Source organism: Akebia trifoliata, chromosome 11, assembly GCF_017979445.1.
Source record: "Akebia trifoliata isolate Shusen 1 chromosome 11, ASM1797944v1, whole genome shotgun sequence".
NCBI lineage: Eukaryota > Viridiplantae > Streptophyta > Magnoliopsida > Ranunculales > Lardizabalaceae > Akebia > Akebia trifoliata.
The window spans coordinates 34,202,631-34,227,181 of NC_141385.1; the positions used below are offsets into that span (position 1 = coordinate 34,202,631).

Genomic DNA, 24,551 nt, shown 5'->3' on the forward strand with positions numbered 1-24,551 from the left:
ATAAATCATTCCGTCAATTTTCATCAAATGCGATAAAATTACGAAAATACCCCTCATAGGGTTCACAATCGTTTAATGCAAAAAAATTCGTAAATGACACGAACCGATAATCCAATCAAATTCCTTATGAAAAATCGATTCCAAAACATCCTAGAACATTGAAAAATGACTTGAAACGCAAAAGTCCTCTTTGGGGACAAAACGGTAATTTTTCAATTTGAACAATTTTAAATTTTGAAATTAATAAATAAAACATTAGTTAACGTAAAATGAAACCTTAAGAAAATTAATTTAAAAATCTGAACCAAGAAAATTAATCAATCAAGTCCTCACGCAAAATTATTGATGGTTGACTACTTATTTAAGTGGAGCCCCTTCATATTTATTAAAAGACCCCTCCATCTGGGGGCCTAAAGAATCAAAATATAATTAAGGGGGATTCTTCAAAAATAAAAAATATATTCTTTCATTATACGTAAGAATTAAAACCTAATAAAAAGATCAAGTCAATCTCATAAGATTTAAGTCAAAACCCTAGTTAAAACCCTAATCTAAAGAAACCTAGTCAATCAAACAAGACTTAAGTCAAAACCCTAATTCACCTTATCTAAAAGGAAATCTAGTCAAGTCCTAATTCTTTTAAAAAAATCTATAAATAGGAGCCTCCACAACCTAATTTCGCAGGTCAAAATAAACCCTAGAAAAAGTAAGTCAAAGAGTCTCCCTAGCCTTTTTCAAACCCTGATTTTAACCTTAGGTTTTGTAGAAAAACTTTCAAAAATCCTTCAAAAATATTCAGAAATCCATCAAATTTTTTTAGAAAATACTCAGATCTAAGAAGAAGGTACTTCATCTTGGAGATCTGCAGTAGATCGAGCGACGAAAATAAAGCAATGAGTATTTTACGAGGAGTCGTTCTACCAATTTTGAGGGAACAAATCGTTGTGATCATCATATAGGTATATTTTTATTCTATTTGTTTTAGGTCTTTTTAGCAATGTAATCATTTTTTTGGTAATAGTAGAGACCGACATTTGCCGGGTGGGGTTGGTGCCTAATACCTTCGAACCTCGTAACGTGATCCCTGGACCATAGTTTCTTTTCATTTGTAGATTAGTTATTTTTATCTATTAGAGTCAATGCTCGGTTCCTGGACCGTAATAACTAGGTGGCGACTCCCAAACCTTAAAAATCAAAAGTGGATTTGCACACCCCACGAATCGAGGGTGCTTTCAGTGGCGACTCCATTGGGGATTATTGATGATCAAACATGAAAGGCCCCAAGTATGAGAGCATTGCCAAGACGACCTAGTTTTTTTTTATTTATTTGTTTGTTTATCTGTTTATTTTTATTTTTATCATTCTTTTTTTTTGCTCAATTATTGATCATTTATTTGGATTATGAATATTTTACTTTGTCATATTATTTTATTTTTTTTATGGTTCAATCAAAGATCATTTGGAATAACCCTAAATAATTCAAGATTTCAAGAGGATAACCTCATTGATGGTGAAGTGGTTAAGGATGGAGTAATGCTTGTTGAATCATGAAGTTTTTTTTTTTTTTTTTTAAAATTTTCTTTTTAGACATCTATCCTTCGAAAATATTATTTTTTATATATACATTTTTTAGGCTTGTTTGATCTGTCCTTGGATGGTATTTTTTTTTTCTTTTTTTTGTAAAATCTTTTATTTTTTATTAGGCGTGATAGTATTTTTTTTTAAATCTATTTATTTTCACCAGGTGTGCGTGATTTGTTCTTTGATAGTATTTTGTTTTTAATTTTTTTTTAGGCGAGTTGATCTATCCATTGATAGCAAGCAAAAAAATAAAAAATAAAAAAAAATAGATTTTGTGTAAGAGACATGTTGTTAGCAACATTAATAAACAGTTTTTTTCTGGGGGGGGGGGGTTGGTGTATTTTTTTGTTTTTTTTAACTCTTTATAAAAAAAAAAAAATTCTACATAAAGGGCGTGCTGTTAGCAACAACAACATTTTTTTAGGGGGTGGTGTGCCATTAGAAAAAATCGATTTTCGCTATTTTCATCTTCTTCTTCACATAGCAAAGAATGGGGCAGAGAGAAACTTCTTTTGTTGATCTCTCGCTCTCTCTTTCTATCCCCCATCTCTTCAAATGCAGCCCAATTCTTGAAAGCAATCCTTTTCTTCATCTTTCTTTGATTTGTGCATCGAATCCTCGAAAGAGAAAAGCGATCGATGGTTTTGATTCAATGCGAATGAATCGATGGAGGTCTGTAAAGAAGGATTTCAGATAGGTTTTGTGTTTCTTTGGATTAATCCATAAATAGATGAATGATTAATTAGGGTTCATGTATTTTGGGTTATGATATTTAAAGGGTATTATGCTCCATTAACCCTCAATCCTACAATCCCCGACGCACCACCTTTCTCCGTCGTTTGATCATCGCTGGGATTGTTGTTTTCTTCATCATCAGTGTCATCACCTTCATAATCTAGTTCATTATTCGCCCCCACCTTCCCCAGTTCTGAGTCAAGTCTATCTCTGTAACCCGTTTCAATGCTTCTACCTAACAAATAACTGCTAATTAGGAAATCGACTTCTTTGTTAGAAATCCTAACAAGAATATGAGTGTCTTCTATGATCATGTCGGTGCTATTGTGCTTTACAGAAAATAATTTCTCTCTGAAACAGCTTTACCTCCATTATTTCAAGGGAAGAAGAACGAGACTACGATTCGATCTAGGTTTGCAGTTGATTCGACATATTCGAATGATAGGGAAGTGAAGATCTTGAATGCGGATAAGTCGTGGAGTAGTTAATTTCAGTGGATGGGTGGATCGAATGAGTGAGAGGTTAATCTATGAGTGATCAAGATCGACAAATAAAACGTTTGTTTATTTCTCTCTAATAATGTTATTTTGTCTCTGAAGAGATTACAGATTGAGTGGTTGAACGATAGCTATGAAATTTACGCCGGAAGATTTGTTGGATTTAGGGAAGATTGTGTTTAAAAAAAAATGTTTTGATAATTCAGATTGTTCGATTTTTGGATCTTCTCGGAACTGTTATTTATGTTTTAAATTCTGTTTTGGGTTTTGTGAATGTTTTAAGTGTGATTTTTTTGATTGAACTATTGTCACACCCATTTTTTTACTTATAGCACACCACCTTTTTGATATTTGCTAATTGTTTACTTAATTGCAAACAAGTTGGTATGACAAAAGAATTTTTTTTTTTGGCTGTGTTTTTAGTTTTTTTTTTAATTAGTAATAGTTTGTTCTTTTTTTTGTTCAAAAAAAAAAAAAAAAAAAAAGTCATCCCAAACAACTATCATTCTATCCTCAATTTAACATCCATTGAAATCTCGATTTATTTTGGATCACCCAAAAGTGATCATTGATTGAACCATAAAAATAATTTTTTTCTTTCATTCTATGTTGATTTCAATGTTAGATTTGATTGAATATTCTATGATTACCCATCTAATATGCCATGATCTGATGATGTGCATGCTTTGATCTCAAATTGAATGTTATGAAAGTTGTGTATATTTTGTTCAATATTTGGTATCAATGTTATGATGTTGTGATCAGGCCCATGGGTCCATTTGTTGAAAAAGGTCCGGGCGCACCCCACCCTATTTTGCATACACCACTGACACGTTTATTACTTTGCACGCTTGCATGTCCCATATAGTCAAAGTGGTACTAGTGAGTGGCCCGATCTTTTCAGAGATGTGACGTCATTCATGAAAACCACAACTCTAGTCATGTAGCTTAGGGTATATTAAACTATGGTATCAGTACCGTTTGATCAGGTGACTTTGAAAGGTACATCGTTGCACTCAGGCTGGAGCGACTTGAGCCTTTGACCTATTGTAAGCCGCACAGTTGCATGACCTGATTGTCAACGTAGTACTAGTACGTGGTCGGTCCCCTCGTGGGATGCTAAACCATTTATGAAAGCTACAACCCTAGACTCGCATGTCCCAATTGTCACGACTCGAACTTATCGTGAGTGTTCCCGGGTTGCTTGTTGGAATTGGACCTTACAAATGATGAGATCAAGAATGTACGATTTTGTTTAACCTGATTCGAAATTACTGTTACTGGGTGCACCAACCCAATAAAGAATCCATCTTAAAAACTTGACAATGGTTCATAATGACTCAGTTCATCTCGATCCAATGTTCATGATGGGTCGAACCATATAAACCAAAATGGAATTCAAACTCTTTGCTAATTCGGGTTTCAACCCATTTTAAAAGAAGAAAAATATTTTCCGGAAGAAGAATATTTTCCAAAAGAAAAGAAAATGAAGGAAAAATGGTTTAAAAAACGATTTATTCTTGAAAAATGACTTACAGAGATATATTTTACATGGACCTTGGAAATGTACTGAAATACCTTTTTGTGTCAAACCAAGATGTTAGCCGCAGGTAATAATCCAATCGATCAATTGGTCAAAACAACCATCATTGGGATGCACCCTGTAGAGAAAATCAACTTCGGTAAATTCATGTTGAGATGTACTCTATACTTCCACGAGTTTGAGATAGATTGAAATCTCTTACGTGCTATGGCTAAATGTTGGAACCCTTACCTTCACATATTCTATATGGGGTGTATGCACTTGTGTCCCATTCACGAGGATTATTGTGGCATCATGGGGATATCCGCTTCAGGACCTCTAGTCAGGCCCTCTCACAAGATTGAACATTTCAAAGGAAAAAGCCAAGGCCCTAGTCTATAACGGGAGATTGGACTTAGTACCTTTATTGCGCCTGTATCGCTCTCGTATTCATCCCGTCAATGTAAAATCAAAAACCTAGCGAACCACTAGAGATTATCGTATGTGCTTAGGAATCTTAGCCCAATACATGCTGACCTCCAAAAGCGATGGCCAAACTGTCCCTGAGTCTTTCATAGAAATAGCCTCCCAACTCTCAAGGAAAGCCAACCCTGTACCTCTTATCCTAGCTGAAATTTTCTCAGGTCTAGATGCCATGAAGAATGGTGAAAGGGAAAGCTTCAAAGGAAGCCCCCACCTACTCTATATGTGGCTTTGTGACCGTCTCAAAACTGTAAATGTTCCTTCAAATCTCAAGTATGGGCTAGAACACTTTTCCAAAAGGAACCTATTAGTGAATCACGACTCAGTCAAGGCTTGGAGTAAATGGTTGGATTCTCGCCTTGCCCGTCATATCGATTTAAGATGTCCTTGGTGGATAACTGATCCCCCTGTTCTAGGAACCAAAGGATCCTACTATGTTCATCTGATCAGTTTGGAAGAAACATCTTTCTACAAACTTGAATTGATTCCAGAGCAGTACGACGTACCTATAGAATTCTCTTTGCCTCAACACAAAGACTTTGTTCCTTCCGAGTCATTGATTGAAAAGTTAGTGCATCTCATCGAGAAGGCTTGGAATAAACGCATCTTAGGGTACCCAGATGGACCAGCAAAATTTAAAGAGCCAGTTGTTAGAGCCAAGAGGAGCAAGTCTAATAGTTCAAGCAATCTTGATGACCATTAAGACAAAGCCTAGCATCCATGTAAAAAATAATTTAAGTTAAAAAGATGTTATTCAATGAAATTTTCTTTGTCAACAATTTTTCAATATGTTCAATAAAGTTATTTTTTCCTTTCAATAAATATTTATTTTGTTTTGATTATTGCATGAATGGATTATTTAATGAATTGGTGCACAAACTTGAATAAAATCTAAGGACTCATTAAAATGTTATCAAGGGGGTAACACTGAAATTGATTAAATTTATCTTTGATGGGGTGTGTAGGATTATCATTGTGCCTAAATTCAAATGTCCACCTCCTAGTTGGAGTCGTAAGTCCAGTCGGTGAGAGCGAACATCAGTACCGAGTCAACGAGTAGAAATGACTTCAAAATCTAGACTTACAAAGATCCGTAAGATTTTGGCAGTTATTGCCAATGATATCAACAGTATAAAAGGCAAAGTGGAAGTTTTAGAACAGATTTCAGAATCAACGGGCAATCTCCTTGACGACCCAAAAGGAAAAAAGGGTGGAAGAAAATGCAATGAGACGTACACATGAGGTCTTTGAACTTGATGGAGATGAAGAACATGTTGATGAAAATCCTGTGTTAGCAAACATGATGTCTTAGTTGGAGTCAGCTCTGAAGAGTATAAAAGGTATCGATGACATTACAGCAAGCATTGAAACTCTGAATCGTATCACTATAATTCATTTGCCGAAGAAATTTGTGATGCCTGAAACGGACAAGTTCAGTGGGGTAGGTTGTGCAAAAACGCATCTTAAGGTGTATGTTACTAACATGCGCACTATGGGTCTCGGCAACGAACATATGACATTACTATTTCAGAGAACTCTATTAGGATCAGCACTACGATGGTTGATGTCTCAAGATTCAACTACAATAGGTACATGGGAGAATATGTCAAAGGCTTTTTGACATCAATATAAGTACAGTACTGAGATTGAGACTTCAAGAAAGGATTTGGAGTCAACTAAGCAAAAAAATGGAGAAACATTCACTGATTTCATTAGTCGTTGGAGGGCCAAGGCTGCCCAAATGTGGGATAGACCCTCGGAGAAGGAACAAGTGACAATTATCTTGAAAAACCTTACACAAGGATACGCTTAGCACCTAGTCGCCCAATATCTTCCTACTTTTGAGTTCTTATTACAAGTCGGAAGCCAACTCGAGGATGCTTTTACCTCTAGAGTTTTTTCTAACCCCTCAGACAACAGGTCCAAGAAGCCCTTTGTTTCCAAACCTAGTACCAACTATGTTTACATAGCGACATCAGATACACCAGTTTAACCCCCAGCCCAGACTAATAACCAAGTTCACCCAAGTCAACATCGAATTCCGCGTCAATTTACCAGTCTAGGGATGACTCTCACTGTAGCTTTTCACAAATTGATAAAAGAAAGGACTTCTTACCCTGATCCAACCCCGACCTTTACCAAATCCCCTACTAGTTGGACACAACTCTAACTTGTTCTGTGAGTTCCATCAAAACTCTGGCCATCACACTGATCGATGTATCACCTTGCGCAATGCCATTCAAAACCTTATTGACAACAAAAAGGTCACAATCCCTAGCCTAACATCACCAAATGTCACCATTAATCCATTACCTGCCTATCAACCTCCACCAATCCTAAACATGGTTTCCAACACCCAATTACCATTTGATCATGTATCTCTCATCCATCCCATCTAAGTCAAACCACCAAATTACCCTATTATCGGAATAGCTTTCGTTGATGAAATCTTCACCACAAGCTACGAGCCCTTCGATCTAGCCTCAGACGATGCATACTATCTATCCCCACCTCGTTACAGTAACCCCATATTCATTGTTACCTGTTGGCTCAAATGAACCTAAAAAGCCCTGTCTCCTTGACAGATGAAGATCCATACTTGTTGACTGAAGAAGATGAGTCATTCTCCTTTTCCTGTGATGAAGTTAGACATATGACCCGAGGAGGAAGATTCTTTAAGCCACTAGAACTTCGTATTAACAATTCTGCAATCTTGGCAAGGAAAAAAATGGATCCCATTAAAGAGAATATTGAAGAAGATGACTCCGTGATCAAACAATTGAAGAAATCAAGGGCCAATATCTCGGTTTGGGATTTAATCATGGCTTCCACTACTCATAGGGATGCCGTTCTCAAAGCCCTAAGTACAGCCTAAGTCCCCCTCGATACTTCCCCAGATCAGCTGGCCAGTATAGTAGAAAAAAATTTTATAGAGAATATCCTGTCTTTCTCAGACTCAGATATTCCAAAAGAGGGAGCAAGCCACACTAAGCCGTTACACATTACAATCGACTGTAACGAGATGAGGGTACCTCTGGTTTTAATTGATAACAGTAGTGCACTGAATGTTTGCCCTCTGAAGACTGCTACTTGCCTTGGATTTAAAGCTGAAGATCTCAAGCCTACTAATCAGGGTGTTAGGGTATATGATAACACCAAGAGGGATGTACTCAGAATTTTGCACATTCAATTGTCCACAGGCATAGTTGAATTTCTTGTAGAATTTCAGGTCATAGACATCTAGTTTTCTTTTAATCTATTATTAGGAAGACCATGGCTATACCAAATCAAAGCCATACTTTCTACACAATATCAGAAGGTTAAATTTATTAAAGATGGACTGGTGGTCACCCTTCACGGAGATACTGAGATTGTAGGGATTGTAAACAGTGTCGAGGTCAAGAGTGAGTTGTTGCTTGAGATTCAGCCAGAACAACAGGGGGTAGAACTTAGTAGGTTTAAATTTGAAAAGATATGCTCAGTCCAATGGGATCACTCAGTAAAAGAATATTTTCCTATCGAAAATATTTCAAATTGCTATATGACTAACATGTTCAGGAACATGAGGTTCTTTCTTGGTATGTGCCTAGGTCGCAAGAAACAAGGTATTAAAGAGGCATCAGTGATTAAAGAAGTCATCGACACATTTGGGTTAGGATATGAACCTACTAAGGAAGATTGTGCTCAATATTGGAAGATGAAACGAGACAAGACAAGTGCAAAGAGGCAATGATGCACAACAGATCTTATTAAAATGAAGCCTTATCGTAAGACCCTTAATAGATATTTCATAAAAGAAGGAAAAGACTTCCGTTACTGTGGGTTCCCAGAGCCATTTATTGATCACATCACGGGTACTCGTCTACCGGGGTTTGAAATCTTTTTTGGTATGGATTGGCCTGAAAAGGAAGCAAACACAGAAGCGGAAGAAAAAGAAGTTGTAGACTGACAAATCAACCTGGACTCCCTCAACATTGATCAGTTGTTCATTGAAGATTATAGTGTCTTAGTGTTGTCAATTGAGAAGGGGACCTCAAATCCTCAGTCTGTAATCAAACCCGCGATCAGGTTTCTTGCCAATTATCATGTAATGAGTCCTGTGCTACATGTCAAGACTGGTTCTGTCAGTCCTATTAGTCTTGTTCAATCCGACATGATTGATAAGTCCTTTATTTCTATAGAGTCAGGTAATTTAGTTGTTTCTGTTGAGTCAAGTGAGTCTTTTGAGTCCGCAATGAGTCATGTTACTCCATCCCTTTTTAATGAAATGAAAGAAATTTCTGATTACCCTGAGCGTAATGATAATTTAACTAATAATCTGATTTCGGAGGGAGAATCTTCTGACGAAGAACCTACCCCTGAAATAATTAAATTGCTTGAACAAGAAAATGAACGTCGAGCTCAACCTCTAATAGAGGAAGTAGAGGTTATTAACCTCGGAACAAAAGAAAGTCCTCAAGAGATTCAGATTGGGATCACATTATTTCCTGATGAATGCAAAGGGATAGTAGAATTGCTCAGAAAGTTCAAAGACGTATTCGCGTGGTCTTACAAGGACATGCCGGGAGTAAACATAGATATTGTTTAACATCGAATTCCATTATATCCTGATGCTCGACCAATTAAGCAGAAACTTCGACGTATGAAATCAGAATGGACCCTAAAGATTAAAGAAGAAGTTACAAAGAAAATTAACACTAGATTTTTGAAAGTAGTAGAGTATCCTGAGTGAATTGCTAATGTCATTCCAGTGCCTAAAAAGGATGGAAAAGTTATAATGATTGTGGATTTTAGAGACTTAAACAAGGCAACCCCAAAAGACAGTTTTTCTCTACCACACATAGATGTTCTAGTAGATAGTACGGCAGGGCACGATTTGTTGTCCTTCATGGATGGATTTTTAGGGTAAAATCAAATAAAAATGGATCCTCAAGATATGCAAAAAACGTTGTTCATCACACAATAGGGAACGTTTTGCTACAAGGTCATGCCTTTTGGTTTGAAAAATGTTGGAGTCACCTATCAAAGAACAGTTACGACTTTACTGCATGACATGATACATAAGGAAGTCGAAGTTTATGTAGATGATATGATAGTCAAGTCTAAAGACCGACTAGGACATGTCACTACATTGGAAAAGTTTCTTACAAGGATTCAAAAATACCGACTCCGACTCAACCCACAGAAATGTGTATTTGGAGTAACTTTTGAAAAATTATTGGGATTCGTGATTAGTCAAAGAGGTATCAAAGTAGACCTTGAGAAGATTAGAGCTATCCAAGAAATGCTACCGCCTGAGACTGAAAAGTAGATTCGAGATTTTTTAGGCAGAATCCAATATGTCAGTAGATTCATCGCTCGACTCACTAATGTCTGCGAACCTATTTTCAAGCTTCTCAACAAGAATGAACCAACAGTTTGAAATGAACAATGTTAAAAGGCTTTCGATCAAGTCAAGGAATACCTCTTGAATCTGCCTATTTTTGTTCCACCTACACCGGGTGAACCACTTCTTCTTTATCTGTTAGTCACAGAAGAAGTTATGTGATGCATGCTTGCACAGTATGATAAAGATAATCGTAAAGAAAGGGTTATCTACTATATCAACAAAAAAAGTTAGAATATGAACGAAAGTATTCAGCCCTCGAAAAAACTTGCTTGACACTGGTATGGGCTACTCAGAGACTTCAGTACTATATGCTATCTCATTCAGTTATCTTGTTATTCTCGGATGGATCCTCTCAAATATCTCTTCGAGAAATCAGCACAGACAGAGAGAACCACACGATGGTTGTTGTTGTTATTACATGTTACGTAGAAATCTATCAAGGGGAGAGTTGTGACAGAATATTTAGCAGATCATCTAGTGGTAGAGGGAATAAGGCTTGTTGATCAATTCCCATATGAGAATATCTTGCATGTTGAAGAAGAGTCACATAATCAAACATGGCAGCTATACTTTGATGGAGTCGCCAATCAGAATGGGTATGGAATAAGGGCAGTTCTATTTTCTCTTGAAGGATGCCACATTCCGATCCCTATTAAGTTAGTATTTTCTAACACCAATAATACAGTCGAATATGAGGCATGCATCGTTGGACTCGAAGCTGCTTTGAATTTGGGTATCACAGAAATTGAAGTTTTCGGGGATTCAGCCTTGGTCATACATCAGTCGTTAGAATACTGAAAAACTAGGGATGAAAAGTTGAAGCCATATCATGAGTATCTATTAAACTTAGTGAGTAAGTTTAAAGCTATCCTATTCTAGCACCTGTTAAGGGAAGATAATAGATTTGCTGACGCGTTAGCTATTCTCTCTTCAACGATCCATTTGCCCCCTAGCATGAAATTGAGGCTGATCACCGTCGAAGTCAAAGACAAACTTGCAATTGCTATCTGATCAACATTGCTACTCAACTACCCGATGGAAAGTCATGGCATACAAATATAAAAAGAATGTTGAAAAAATAAGAATTCCTGAAAAAAAAAGTATCAAGGAAGGAACGACAAATCATACTAAGATTAGCATCTCAGTTCATTGAAAGCGTCCTCGATCTGTAGGGTGTGCAAATCCACTTTTGATTTTTGAGATTTGGGAGTTGCCACCTAGTTATTACGGTCTAGGAATCAAATATTGACTTTACCAATAGATAAGATACTGATCTACATAGAGCATATGTCGGGGATCAGGTTACGGCGTTGGAAGGTGTTAGGCACCAACCCCGCTGGACAAACGCTGGTATTTACTTTTCTTAAATAATATTACATTGCAAAATAGACTTAAAAATAATAACAAAAAAATAAAAATAATTACTTAGCGAATTACGACGATTCCCTCAATACTGGCAGAGAGTGTCCTTGTATGAGTCTCCTTGCTATTCCTCCATCACTAGATCTGTTTCTGATCTCCAAGTTGAAGTATCTTTTTTCTAAATTTGATTGTTTTCTGACTTTTCAAGGGATTTTTGAGTGTTTTTGGAGGATTTCTGGGGATTTTTTGAGTAAAAGCTGGGGTTTGGATGATAGATAGGGAGTTAAGGCTTCAAAATTAGGGTTTGGAGAAGGTTAGGGAGATTTTTTGACCTACTTTTTCTAGGGTTTATTTTGACCTACGAAATTAGGTTGTGGAGACTCTATATTTATAGAATTTTTTGGAAGAATTAGGGATTGACTAGGTCTCCTCTTAGATAATATGAATTAGGGTTTTGACTTAATTTTTATAAGATTGACTAAGTTCTTTTAGATTAGGATTTCAATTAGGGTTTTGACTTAAGTCTTATGAGATTAACTTGGTCTTTTTAGATTAGGGTTCAATTACGGTTTTGACTTAAGTCTTATGAGATTGACTTGGTTAGGGTTTTAATTAAGGTTTTGACTTAAGTCTTTTGAGATTGACTTGGTTTAGATTTTAATTAGGGTTTTGACTTAAGTCTTATGAGATTGACTTGGTTTAGATTTTTAAATTAATTTTATTAAGGTTTTACTTTACGTTAATTAATATTTTATTTATTAATTTCAAAATTAAAAAATTATCGTTTTGTCCCCGAAGAGAACTTTTGCATTCAAGTCGATTTTAGATGTTTCGGGATGTTTTGGAATCGATTTTTCGTGAGGAATTCCATGGGATTATTGGCTTGTATCATTTACGAATTTTTTGGCATGAAATGATCGCAAACCCTATGAGGGGTATTTTCATAATTTTGTCGAATCTGGTGAAAAGTGGCGAAATAGTTTATTTGATTTCATTTTGTTGTTTTATGTGTTCGAATGAGGTTTCCTAAGCGTAAAAGGGCTCTAAGGATATTTTAATATTAAGGGTATTTTGGTAATTCGATAATTTTTTAGTCATTTTTATCGTAAAGCTTCATTTTGTTTGCAAGATGATGATTTCTATGTTTTTGGCGTAGTGTTGTTTCTACAGTTTTGTTAGTTTGAGATACCTTATCTGAATTTTTGAAACAAATCTAGTAACAAATAAAGCATTGGAATAATCATCCATCATTGGGAGTCGTCGCGATCAGGTTAATGAATTGATTAATTAGGCGAGTGCAAAAATGGGGTGTCTACAGATGCCTCTCTTTGACAGAGGGTTGAAGCAAACTAAATAACAAATCTATTTTGGTAAATAGTGCGATATCTGAATGCCAAAGCTAATGATAATTCATTTTGTAGCCTGATTTAGCAATTCGTCGAGGCATTCAGATCCTTGAAGGTAAAACTCTCCTCGAACTATAAGTTGTCAGGTCTTAGAGCTTGAACTCTCATTGATGATGTCAGATCCTTGAATTTTAGAAAATTTTCCTTGACTAAAGTAAAAGTGCACATGTGTGCAATGGTGTGATACTTACTGAGTATTCTATCAGATCATTGAGAATAAACTCTCCTCGATTAGAAAAAGAATGTCAGGTCCTTGAGATCTCCTCTTACTGACAATGATGATTCAAATTGAAATGTACATACGCAATAAAGACAATCAGACAATATTGAATTATGGTGAGTTTGAATAACGAGATAGGTGATGTAGAAATTTCATTAAATCCTATCAAAATTCTTTTTTAGAGTCCAAAAAATATTTGAGTCTCGTTTATTGAACTCTAGCTAAGGTTTACAAGAACTTAAACAATCCTGTCAATTTATTCTATAATTCAAAAAGTTAGAGTCTCGTTTCTCGGACTCGAACTTAGGTTTGTAGGCACTTCAAAAAACCTACTCATTCTATGATTCAAAAAGTTGGAGTCTCATTTCTCGGACTCGAACTTAAGTTTGTAGGCACTTTAAAAAGCCTACTCATTCTATGATTCAAAAAGTTGGAGTCTCGTTTCTCGAACTCGAACTTAGGTTTGTAGGCATTTCAAAAAGCCTACTCATTCTATGCTTCAAAAAGTTGGAGTCTCGTTTCTCGGACTCGAACTTAGGTTTGTAGGCACTTAAAAAAATCTACTCATTCTATGATTCAAAAAGTTGGAGTCTCGTTTCTCGGACTCGAACTTAGGTTTGTAGGCACTTTAAAAAACCTACTCATTCTATTATTCAAAAAGTTGGAGTCTCGTTTCTTGGACTCGAACTTAAGTTTGTAGGCACTTTAAAAAACCTACTCATTCTATGATTCAAAAAGAGTCGGAGTCTCAATTCTTGGACTTGAACTTATTGGAGTTATGCTTTTCAGGCTTGAATTAATTAAATACTCGGTATTATCGAGTTCAAAGTTTGAAAAATTGGGCATTTATTGGCTTATCATGCATCTGAATTCATAATTATCATTGGGCTTCGTCAGACTTTTTAAGCTTTTGTAAGATTTCAAAATGAACTGTTACTAGCTTTGGCATTCGGATATCACATTATCTACCAAAATAGATTTGCTATCTAGTTTATTTCAATCCTCTGCGAAAGAGGGGCATCTGTAGACATCCCATTTTTGCACTCACCTGATTAATCAACTCGTCAACCCGATTGCGACGGTTCCCAATGATAAATGAATATTCCAATACTCTATTTTGTTGTTAGATATGTTTTAGAAATTCGGATGAGGTATCTCAAACTAACAAAACTGTAGAAACTACACTGCGCTAGGACAATATAACTCCAAAGACATAAAAATCATCATTTTTGAGATAAAAAGAAGTTTTACGATAAAAATCACTAAAAAATGATCAAATTACCAAAATACCCCTAACTTCAAAACATCCTTAGAGTCCACATTACACTTAGGAAAACCCTTTTGAACACATAAAACAACAAATTGAAACTAAATAAATCATTCTGCCAATTTTCACCAAATTCGACAAAATTACAAAAATGCCCCTCATAGGATTCACAATCGTTTAATGCAAAAAAAAAATAATAAATGACACAAATCGATAATCCCATCAAATTTCTTACAAAAAATCAATTCCAAAACATCTCAGAACATTGAAAAATGACTTGAAACATAAAAGTCCTCTTCGGGGGTAAAACAGTAATTTTTTAATTTTAACAATTTTAAATTTCAAAATTAATAAATAAAACATTAGTTAACGTAAAGTGAAACTTTAATAAAATTAATTTAAAAATCTGAACTAAGAAAATTAATCAATCAAGCCTTTAGGCAAAATTGTTGATGCTTGCCCACTTATTTAAGTGGAGCCCCCTGATATTTATTAAAAGACCACTCCATCTGAGGGCCTAAATAATTAAAATATAATTAAGGTGGGTTCTTCAAAAATAAAAAATATATTCTTTTATTGTACGTATGAATTAAAGCCTAATTTAAAAGATCAAGTCAATCTCATAAGACTTAAGCCAAAATCCTAATTGAAACCTTAATATAAAGAAATCTAGTTAATCAAACAAGACTTAAGTCAAAATCCTAATTCACCTAATCTAAAAGGAGACCTAGTCAAACCCTAATTCTTTCAAAAAAATCTATAAATAGGAGCCTCCACAACTTAATTTTGTAGGTCTAAATATACCCTAGAAAAAGTAGGTCAAAAAGTCACCTTAGTCTTCCCCAAATCCTGATTTTAAAGTCTTAACTTCCTACTTATCATCTAAACCTTAAGTTTTGTAGAAAAACTTCCAAAAACCCTCCAAAAAATACTCAGAAATCCATCAAAATTTTTTAGGAAATACTCAAATCTAAGAAGGAGGTACTTCATTTTAGAGATCCGAAGTAGATCGAGCGACGAAAATAAAGTAATGAGTATTTTACAAGGAGTCATTATACCAATTCTGAGGGAACAAATCGTTGCGATCATCGTATATGAATATTTTTATTCTATTTATTTTATTTATTTGTTTTAAGTCTTTTTAGCAATGTAATCATTTTTTGGGTAATAGTAGAGACTAGCGTTTGCCGGGCGGGGTTGGTGCCTAATACCTTCCAACCCCGTAACATGATCCCCAGACCATAGTTTCTTTTTATTTGTAGATTAGTTATTTTTATCTGTTAGAGTCAATGCTCGGTTCCTAGATTGTAATAACTAGGTGGCGACTCCCAAACCTTAAAAATAAAAAGTGGATCCGCACACCCTGCGGATCGAGGGCGCTTTTAATTTCCCAGACCAAATAATCAGACTGTGTATACCTAATGGATATCAGAAAAGCATTCTTGAGTTACACCACAACCACGCATGTGATGGACATTTAAGTTGCTCACCTATTTGGTGAGACTTGTAATAGATGTCAACGATTAGGCAAGATTACCAACAGGAATGAGATACCCCAACAACCAATCCTAATCATCGAAATCTTCGATGTATGGGACATAGATTTTATGGGTCCCTTTCCCATTTCACACGGATTTCAATACATTTTATTTGTAGTAGACTATGTGTCGAAATAGGTAGAAGCCACAACCCGTCGATCTAATAATCATAAAGTCATTGTTCAATTTCTTAAAAATACAGTGTTTGCCAGATTTGGTATACCACACGCAATAATTAGTGACGGAGGTAAACACTTTTGTAATCGGATTTTTGAAATTCTGATGCGTAAATACGCAATAGTTCACAAAGTAGCCACCCATATCACCTATAAACGAGTGGGTAAGTCGAAATTTCAAATTGAGAGGTAAACACCATTCTTGAAAAAATAGTCAATCGCACAAGGAAATATTAGTCTGTATGATTGATTGATGCACTATGGGCCTATTAGGGGTGCACATGGTTCGGATTGGTTCAGATTTTGGCAAAATTAGAATCGAACCAAATATAATCGGTTCTACAACTTTGAAACTGAACCAATCCAATTACCTTATAGAACCGAACCAATCTAATCCAATCCAATCTTGGTTCGGATCGGTTCTCAGTTCTCATACTTATTATTTTCAATAGTAATAAAAATCATGAAAAAATAATGAACCAATCCAAAATACTTATTATTTTTAACACATTAAAAATAAAAATCATGAAAAAAATTAGAAAATAAAAATCATTTAACACTTACTTTGTAAGGGATGATTGAAGATTAAAGTCATTCTTAAATTCAAATGTTGCTTGTTGCTTGTTTAGAGTCGAATCTATCATCAATCAAGAAAATATATCAATCTACAACAACATAAATAAGACAATTATGCATTTATGCTAACTAATATTAAATATTAGAAAGTAAAAACATTAAATGAATAAATAAATTCACAATCATTAATGATTTTAATCAAAAGGCATAACAAAAACAAATATAATATGAAAAAAATATAAAAATCAAGCAAATAAACAATAGAAAATGAATAAGTGAATAAATACTTAACCACAATTCATGTTTATGCCAATCCAACTTCAATTCCAAAAATAAATTCAAATAAGAATCATCCATCAAACAAAACAAATGTCTCACACATAAAAATAAATACACTCATGAACATATGTCTTATATAATATAAGTCAATCCAAAATGGAAATTATAACTAAAATCAAGTAAATTTATTCCATGTCTTCTTCATGCTCCAACCCATAAGACCTAAAAATAGAAAAATAAACATCATCATTAATTCATTATTGAATAGGTATTTAAAAAGCAATTTACTTCATAACTATAATTTTATAAAAGTAATTTACCTATAGTCGCAAATGAAGAGGCATTTGAAAATCAACTAATCATTAACCACATGGAAAGATTTCATCATCTGTAATGACTGTAAAAATAAAATGAAATGAATTTTCATTAAATAAAAGTACTATAATTTTATAAATGAGCTAAAATGACAAAATAACAAAAATAAAAGGTTACCTGACTCAACTTCTTCAAGTTCCTCTAGCATCTCTTCAATATCAAATGGAAGAGATGAAGCACGTAACCAATCTTGTTCACAAATTAAGCATTCCACTAGCTTTGGGGTTAGGGAGCTTCGAAATTAATCTAGTATACGACCTCTAGTGCTAAAAGTACTCTCAGAAGCAACAGTAGAAACAAGAATGGATAATAAATCTCGTGCCACCTTAGAAAAAATGGGATATTTAAAATAATTCATTTTCTACCAATTCAAAATTTCAAAATTCAAGTCTTGCTTTTCTACTCTCTCTTCCAAATATTTATCCACTTCCGATTTGTATTCCACACTTTCTTCTTCTTCCATTTGTCCTAGAAATTCGGATTGGAGATACTTTGCATACTAAGTTCACTACTTGGTCGACCAAGATCCATCTCTTTTGAATTCTGAGTAAAATCAGATGAAGAAGCAACTAGAGTTGAATCATGAAGTTGATATTGTTAAAAAATTTGATTCATTGTTTTCCTTACCTTCTTAACCAAGCCATCAACCTTCGTGGGTGTATAAAGGTTTGAGTAGCAAAATTTGACATACTTCAACTTGTAACAAGGATTTAACACTACCGCAACCAATATCATCAAGTTTACTTTATCAATGTTCCCCCAGTATTTATCAAATTTTTTCCTTCATCTTTATTGACATAGAACTCAAGCAGGAATCAAGGCTTTTAGACCAATAAGAAATAGTGCTTTCAATAGCACAAATTTCATGAAAATACGTATTAGCAGTTACATACAACGAGCTTGACATGTGTTTAGAAGCTTTGTAAAAAGTTTGCAAAAACTTAGCTAATACTCGAGCATAATTCCAATCTTCTTCGGTGGGAAGCCCATCTTTGAGTTCATTGCTAAACTGTGGTTCTTGTTCTTCCAATCATTCAAATACTTTTTAAAACTTTACTGTAGTATTCAACATAAGGTATGTTGAATTCCACCTAGTTGAAACATCAATAACCAAAAAACTCTTACACGTGATTCTTTCTTGGTCAACACACTTTTTGAACTGTTGAGCTCTTGCAGGAGAACTTCTAACATATTTTACAATACCACGAATTTTAACAATCGAATCATGCACATCATTCATCCCATCCTTCACAATCAAATTCAATATATGCGTACAACATGTCATATGCAAGAACTCACCATCTAAAATGCAATCATGTATTTTATTTAGCTTTTTCTTCATGTATCTTATGGCAACATCGTTGGAACTTGCATTATCAACCGTAATAGCGCACACATTCTCTATACTCTATGAAATAAACATAACTCGATCATTTTACTAATTTCCTCACCTTTATGACTCGTAACTGTACAAAAGTTAATTATCCTTTTATGTAATTTCCAATATTTATCTATAAAATGTGCAGTAAGATACATATATGAGATTTTTTGTAAAGAAGTCCACAAATCTGTTGTGAGGGAAACTCTATACATAGAACTATTCAACAAGTTCTTTAACTTCTTCTTCTCAGCTGCATACAATTGTAAGCAATCTTTTACCACCGTGGTGCGAGATACTAATTAAAATTTAGGCTACAACACACTTAAAAAGAATCGAAATCCTTCACGTTCAGCAATCTTAAAAGGTAATTTATCAATAATAATCATCCTAGTCAAGGCATCTCTACACAACTCTTGATCAAATTTTCAAACGGTAAGATTACTATCTCCTTCTTGTCCTACCTTTTGAATTGATAAAAGTTTTTATCTTTTGTCATCATTGTATTGATACTTGGAATATTTACTCAAATGTTTTCTTAATGTGGTAGTCCCGTTAGCACTTGAATACCCATAATCTGTACCACAATAATTGCATTTAGCCCTTTCTACCTTGCCGCATTTATCAATTTTTATTTTGACAAAATAATCCCAAACATCAGATTTTGGTCTATGAGATTTCTTTCGAGTAGGACTTATATCTACTTTTGAGGTTGCAGTGCCATTACCAATTGTAGAATTATAAGCAACAATTGGTTCAAAACTAGAAGTTGGAACGTTCGTGCCTTCGATACTTGACATTTAACAAAAATAATAAACCCTTAGTCTGATCTTACATCGGTCTACCAATACATATAAAATTACTAGAATTTATTTTAAAAAATGAAAATTCCATGGATGGGGGAGTGATCGATAAAGAAATTCTTATAATTCAAAGATCCATAATTAATGAAAATGGAAAGAAAATGTTATTTAACAATAAGACCAATAGCTATAATACCATATGAAGGAAAACATAACATTAAAGCAATTATATAGTGCATTACATTTAAAGAGTTTGTATTTTGATATGTGATGAGACGCGTATCAAAGCAATTATATAGAGTATTACATTTAAAGAGTTAATACTTTAATGTTAGTTTCTCATGGTTTTGGTGTATTTATTTCTGTTTATGAAAAAAAAATAGTTAAAAAATATAACTAAGAAGCAACCAATTATAAGAATAGAGAAAGAAGCATTGAGTGTATTAGAGTTGGGTCAAATTTTACACTAGTTAAAATAACTTTTGATATATTTTTTTTAGCAAAAGATATTTTTTATTTTAAAAAAAATTGTCTCTTAAGGTTTATTGAAAACTACTCAGTAGTGGCTTTTAAATGTTTAGAATGATTCTCTGCTAACTAAGTAGCTAAGTTATGCCCCCATTTTGGTTGAAGTTCTAAATTGTAGTAATATTTTAAATCACCTTTTTTATATTGATTTTACGGAATCCAAGTGCAGCAGATGATCTTAAGATTTGTATCAAGCCTCCCAATTTAGTTTGTTGGATGCTATTCATTCGTGAATCGTGAAATGTGTTAGGAGATTAGAAAGAGTCCAATTGAATTCCACCTCCTCAAGGTAGTCTCGGGCTTTTGGTCTCTTTAATGTTTATTCTTTAAAGAGAATGGAGATTAGAGAATTCCACCTCTCCATTTCTCTAGTTCGTCGAAAATATAAAATAACAAATTTTTATTCTAAAATTTATGTTTTAATAGAAAGGAATATAAAAAATTTCAATTCTATTCCACCTCTCCATTTCTCTGGTTCGTCGAAAATATAAAATTAAAATTTTATGTTTTGAAATTTCTATTCTAAAATTTATGTTTGAATATAAAGGAACATCATAAATTTCTATTCTATTCTAAAATTTTGTTCTGAAATTTCTGTTCTGAAATTTTTATTCTAAATTTTCTATTCGAATAGAAAGGAACATCCGAAATTTTCTGTTCTAAATTTTCTGTAAAAAATCTTTTGACGAATTATGAAATAGGATTTTTAAATATGTCGATTTTTAGTCTGTCTTTAACTCTTTATTGTTTATTTGGCTAAATAAGTTAAGAAAGGAAATCGCATTGCAGACTATTCTGTAAATCGAACGAGACTTTTCGTTTTCGAGACGAATGAGAATGACGGCAGCTAGGTTTTCAAAGAGAGAGAGAGTTACCTTTGTTTTTCGATGAGGTGGCAAGGTGAAGTGAGCGAGGGAAACAAACGAGAATGAGAACAACAACGGTTAGGTTTTCAATTTCAGACTTCTTCTAAGTTCTACTCGAAGAAGAAGAGAGAAATAAAGAAAATAAAATTTTTATTTTTAAATATATATATATATATATATAAAATTGGTTAGGATTTTGATTGGTTCGATTCTGTTATATCCTTAATTCGGAACCGAACCAAATCAACCGGATTTTTTTGGTTGATCTGTACCCGAACAATGAATGTGTTCAATCCGAACCAATCCAATCCAAAAGCTTCGGATTGGTTCGGTTATCGGATTTACCCAATCCAATGTGTACCCCTAGGGTCTATAGAACATCTTTCAAAATCCCAATTAGCATGTCTTCTTATCGACTAGTCTTTGGTAAAGCTTGTCATCTTCTAGTAAAACTTGAATATAGAGCCCATTGGGCGGTGAACTACTTTAACTTTGACCTTGCTAAGGCAAGTAAGCATAGAAAACTCTAACTCTCAGAGTTAGAAGAATTATGTAACAATGCCTATGATTATGCAAAACTGTACAAAGATGGCACCAAACCTTGACATAATAAATACATTCGTAGAAAAACATTTCATGCAGGTCAAAAGGTGTTGCTTTACAACTCTTGATGACATATGTTCCCTGAAAAGTTAAAATCTCGATAGACAGGACCCTTCGTGGTTCATCATATTTACCTACATAGAAACATCGAGATACTTAATCCGAAAGATGGTAGTACTTTTCAGGCTAACAACCCAAGATTGAAACCCTTTCTCCATTTCCCAACGTCCCAAGAACAAGATTCCATTTTAAGTGATCCTGTGTACCAAGATTAGACTCACGTCTTTGTCTGCCTGAAGACAATAAACTTAACGCTTTTTGGAAGGCAACCCTTGAATAGTTGGTCAGCAAATCCATTTTACTGACACTTAAGATATCTTTATTTTTTTAATTAGGATGTTTTTAATTTTTTATTAGGTTATTTTTCAATTCTTAGGTAGGATTTCATTTATGCAAAACTGTTTTGGAACTTATCATTGTTATAACTTTCAATCTTTTTAGATCAGTTGTAATAATATTTTGTGATTTAATGCCAATTCCATATCAGGTATGATCTACCTTTTATCTATCTATTTCCTTATTGTTTACATATTGAGGACAATATTTTATTTAGGTTTGAGGGTATTGGGTTAGTTTGAATTTCAAATCTCAGGCTCATGTCCTAATTTTTTATCATAAGTTCTTTTTGGTTATTCCTCATTAAAAAAATCATAAAAAGATTACTTTGAAAAATTCAAGACACTTCTGATTGAGTTACTAGAAAAATAAGATTTTATAAAATAAGAGTCGACATTTTCTCTCTCTAGAATGTTAGGGAAAATCTAGTATAGTAAACTATGACTTCCATGTCCTTTAGTTGGCTGATTAAAACAAAAGAAGAACTGTGGTTAGTATGACTTGGACAACAACTATAGGATTAGATTGGGTACCTTGAAAATGACTACCTACTTTTTGAAAAAGAATACAAAATAAATGGTGATGTGTGAAAAAAAGTTGAAAGATAAAAAATAAAAAAATGTGAAAAAGATAAAATCAAAGTAAAAATACTTAAACTGAAAAAGTAAGAAAATGAAAAGAGCCCAATGAAATCAGATAAAGTAGTTTCAGTAATGTGAAAGCCGTCAATGATAAAAACGTGAGTTTTGCAAATTTGGAATGATTAATGAAGCAAAAGAAATATTCAAAGAAATGGAAACTAAGGTTGTACACTAACAGTTGTTACATACACATCTTTGATTCATGGTCTCTGTCTGTCCAACAATTTGGATGAAGCTATGGAATTGTTATAAGAGATGAGTAGCGAACGTATTGAACCCAATGTGGTTACTTTCAGTTCTTTAATGGAGGGTCTCTTCAAAGGTAGGCGATCTTCACAAGCCATGGAGCTACTCGAAAAGACGATCGGTAAATGCCATTCACCCAACACAATAACTTCTAGACTTTAATTAATGGACTATGTATAGAAGGAAAGCTTCAAGAAGCAGTAGAGATTCTTGATAGAATGAAGCTTCATGGCTTGAAACCTGATGTGGGGTTGTTGGTAAGATCATAGAAGGTCTATGTGATTCCTCTAGGTTCCAGGAGGCCGCAAACTTCCTTGATGAGATGTCCCTTGGTGGAATCTCACCCAGTCGTATAACATGGACTCTTCATGTCAAGATTCATAATATCGTAGTCCAAGGACTTTGTACCAAGAATGATCTGGACAGAGCCTTTCAAGTTTACATAAGCATGCATACCCGAGGAATCTCAATCAATGGTGAGACCTTTAATTCTCTTGTGAGTGGTTCTTGTAAGAAAGGAGATGTGCACAAAGCTGCTCGGATTGTTAATGAAATGGTGCTCGAAGGGTGTGTCCCTGATGAGGTCACATGGAATGCTGTTGTGGGTGAATTATGGGGTCGAAGGAAGATGCGGGAAGTTGCTGAGTTTGTACAGGTTGAACTGATGAGCAAGATTGTTGAGCCCAGGGCATGAGGTCTTAATATGAATCTCGGCTTGTGTACATGTGGTAACTCAAGTGTAAGTGGTAAGCTATAGAGTACGTTCTCCTCAAGATTACTCAATTATTTTTAGTGTTAAGTTCTCCAAGTTCAGGGATCTATTCTAGAAGTTAAGGCTGTCACATTTAAGAGTCTAGTATAAGGTTAGTGGGTTGACATACTGTAATGCAACTTTAAATTCTTGGGGTTAAAATCCAACTTCCCAACCGAAGGAAAAATAAAAAAGGGGTTCTAGAATAAGGCCCACTATTGGATAGTTCCCCTGAAAGATCCATCTAAATGAATTAATCGACGTGGATTGACTTACTATAGGTGAGGATCCCAGGTTTCCATCTAATGGAACAGATGTGCCACATCTAAAGGGACAGGAATATACATTGGCCAAATAGATTCACTTTCTGTTAGATTTGAGTATGGGCTGCGAATCTGTATCTGATGTGTATGGTGGGGAGAAATTGTGCCATGACTTTTTCTTTTTTCACTTGAAATTAATTTGGAAAACAATTTCATAGAAATGTACTGGGACTATAATCTTTCATATTGTTTGTGTTGTAGTATGTGGCTCATATTGAGTGGAACACGTATATAAAGAAAGCAGGCGGATGCTGGCGTGAAGCCGGAGTGGAGAGAGGGGAGTGTTGCAGTCTGAACGGAGCGAGGAACGCATAACCTACCGAACGGAACGGAGCGGAACATTGAAATTGACGTGTATGGGACATTGCTGACGTGGATGTGTCTCTAGAACCATAGTTACTTTTCGTCAAGATACAAGTGAGAAGCATCTTTGGTTCTATGCTCACCAATGTCCCAAACAATGTCAATTTCAATGTTACTCCGGCACGACTCATGAAAGAATAATGCTGAAGTGCCTCAAGATTGGATCTCACAGTGCACACCCTAATGTGAAAGTGTATGGGAAACATAGATGCATTTTCTTGAGATACGAGTGAAAAAGCATATGTGG

At 34.5% G+C, this 24,551-nt stretch overlaps 1 pseudogene; it reads left to right on the forward strand.

Annotated features, from left to right (window-relative positions):
• Nucleotides 1-7,372: 7,372 nt before the first annotated feature.
• On the forward strand, nucleotides 7,373-24,256 carry LOC147391341 (uncharacterized; annotated as a pseudogene).
• Nucleotides 24,257-24,551: the final 295 nt, after the last annotated feature.